Source organism: Octopus bimaculoides, chromosome 4 (assembly GCF_001194135.2).
Source record: "Octopus bimaculoides isolate UCB-OBI-ISO-001 chromosome 4, ASM119413v2, whole genome shotgun sequence".
NCBI lineage: Eukaryota > Metazoa > Mollusca > Cephalopoda > Octopoda > Octopodidae > Octopus > Octopus bimaculoides.
This window is the reverse complement of record NC_068984.1, coordinates 100,438,984-100,441,731: the sequence shown is the minus strand read 5'-3', so window position 1 is coordinate 100,441,731 and position 2,748 is coordinate 100,438,984. Positions and strand designations below refer to the sequence as shown.

Sequence of the window (2,748 nt, the reverse complement as noted above, 5' to 3'; positions counted from 1 at the left end):
TATTACTGTCTACAATGCTTTCAGATCACCAGCACCTCTAAGGTAGCGGAAGCTACTAGCTACATCTTAAAAGCGTTCCTAGAATTTGAAAGAATTTATTTCATGGGAGCTCTTACTGCCAACTACTTTTGGGCGTCTGCTGTATATGAAATCATTCTTCCCTGTCAGCATACCTATGGCTCCACCGCATCCCTTTCATGCCCCCTTAATTTACATTTGCTACACAATACAGGGTTCCTGCCTACACATTTTCTGCATATCATGTCTGGCCACCTCCCAAATGGCAATGAAGTCTTGTCTTCTCGCCCACTAACGAAAACATTTGTCATTCTTACGTTTGCTTTGAGGCTTCTACATTCTAGACTCTATAATTTCTTCGCTGATTCTGAAACAGATTCGGTTAAAAGAACTAGGGCATCAACAAACAAGAGCTCCCAAGGATGTTTAAGTTCGTAAACACCTCTGTAATGACCTGGAGGCCTACAATAAACAGGAGGGAGTTAAGGATAGAGTTCTGTTAGACACCTACATGCACGTAACATTCGTCACAGAATTCATTGTTAACGCTCACCTTGCTGACGGCATCTCTGTTCATGGCTTGCAGAGCTTTCACAAAACATATCAACCGAGTTTTCTGGCGACCAGACTACAACACATTCAAAGCATGCATACACGCATGCATCACACGCACACACACACACAGACACACGTACGCACGCATACGCGTGCGCGCGTAATATATAATATAGTCATAATCTCTCTCTCTCTCTCTCTAAATATATATGTGTGTGTGTGTATATTTACACATGCATATATAGATACACAAGTGCGCATGCACTCACACACGCACGCACAAGCATACGCATAGACGACGTACGCATGCACATACACACACGGAGGTATGCGCGCACGCACACACACGCACGCACACACACATACACACACACGCACACACACACACATACACGCACACACACACATACACACATACACACACGCACACTCGCTCACGCATCACTATTTGTATTAATTGGAGCAGTATTATTGCTATATGGATTTTTTTTCCAGTAATATTTATAAGTTCTGTCTTAATTAGAGAGGCATGGACGAGGGAAGTGCGGGGCGACAGGGAGGTGCACTACCAACTGATACAGTAGTGACGGAGAGAGGGAATGGATATAGTATGAGATCAGCTGATTGGTCAGGATATGTGGAGACTCTACAGGAAATAACTTTAGACCGTCAGTGCAGTCGGACGAAATGCCGATTTTATTCTGCTGCCGGCCGTAACTACGACTTAGTACATGTACACTATGTGTACACATATATGGATGTGTACATGGTGTGTGTCTGTCAGCATGTGTGTGTGTGTGCTATATACTTTGAAGCTGTGTGTTTGTATGCGTATACACACAAACACATGTACAAGAGTGAGAGAGTGTGATCCATTATGCGTGTGTATAGACGTAGTACGTATTAGCATACATGTTTACATATATAAAATATACAAATAAATATATTTTTGTGTCTATACATACGTAAATACATACATACGAACATACATACATACATGTATGTGTGTGTGTGTACAGATATGTGTATGTGTATGTCAGAACAAGATTTGCAGGAGCACAAAGAACACGTGAGCTGCATAAATCCACAGCCCAACTCTTTACCTTCAGATCACCAGTGCCTGACCTGTAACAGAACCTTCCAAGCAAGCATTGGACTGATTGGCCACAGCCAGACAACACCATGGCCTATCTTCTTTTCCATGTGATGTCCTTGGTCATCACCGACAACAACGGACGAACTACCTAACTAAAAATAAAATAAATATATACTAACTCTCATCATCATCATCATCATCATTATCACTTAACGTCTGTTATCCATGCTGGCATGGGTTGGATGATTTGACCAGGGCTAGAAGCTGGAAGGTTGCATCAGACTCCAGTCTGATTTGGCATGGTTTCTATGGCTGGATGCCCTTCCTAACACCAACTGCTACAAGAGTCTAATGGGTACTTTTACGTGCCATTTGCATGACACGACTATTCTTATTCTCACAGCTACGTTCTTGGAGCATCCACCTCTGCTACTAACTTGGTCACCTAGATGACAGAAGCTGTCTACTACCTCTAGATTACCCCACTGGTAGATGATGGAGTCTATTTTCTGTACATTTTCGTTGTCTATCGTACCTGTGCATTTTCCACACCTGAAAGCTATTTTCCCTATTAAACTTCTGATATTGCTGCACCTCTTATGTGTCCATAGCTTACACCAAGTACATCTTATGGAGTTTCTACCTATGCCTTTTCTACAGATAGAGCAGGGATTTGTGATTTGTCTGCCTTCTTACTTACTAAGACTTGTGCAGGGTTAACTCTAAGGCCCTTTGATTCTAGACCTTGTTTCCATACCTGAAACTTCGAACTATATATATATATATATATATATAATGATAAAATTTTTTGGCTAATTTCTGAAAGAAAATCGGCATTTTTTGTATTTGCTGCCGATTAGGTAAACCGCAAATACGCGGTAAATTTGGAAAATTAAACATATGAACACGGGCCATGCTCCCTGTGACTCGTGTTTCATATGTTGTCTGGTCATTCTGCTGATGATAGTCCGACCATTGTAAGATATATTTTTATCTTACTAAATTGACTTGAAACCATGGTACAGAATATAGATTGGTAAATGTTTTTATTTTTCATTCCCTTTCGAAATTATCCCTAT

At 41.1% G+C, this 2,748-nt stretch overlaps 1 long non-coding RNA gene across 2 annotated transcripts in view; it reads right to left on the bottom strand.

Annotated features, from left to right (window-relative positions):
• LOC106875230 (uncharacterized) overlaps positions 1-656 on the bottom strand; it is a 49,889-nt gene extending 49,233 nt beyond the window's left edge. For both annotated transcript variants that reach the window (XR_008264049.1, XR_001410093.2), the window contains exon 1: positions 572-656. This is a non-coding gene — a long non-coding RNA (uncharacterized LOC106875230). The remainder of the gene's footprint in view (positions 1-571) is intronic.
• Positions 657-2,748: the final 2,092 nt, after the last annotated feature.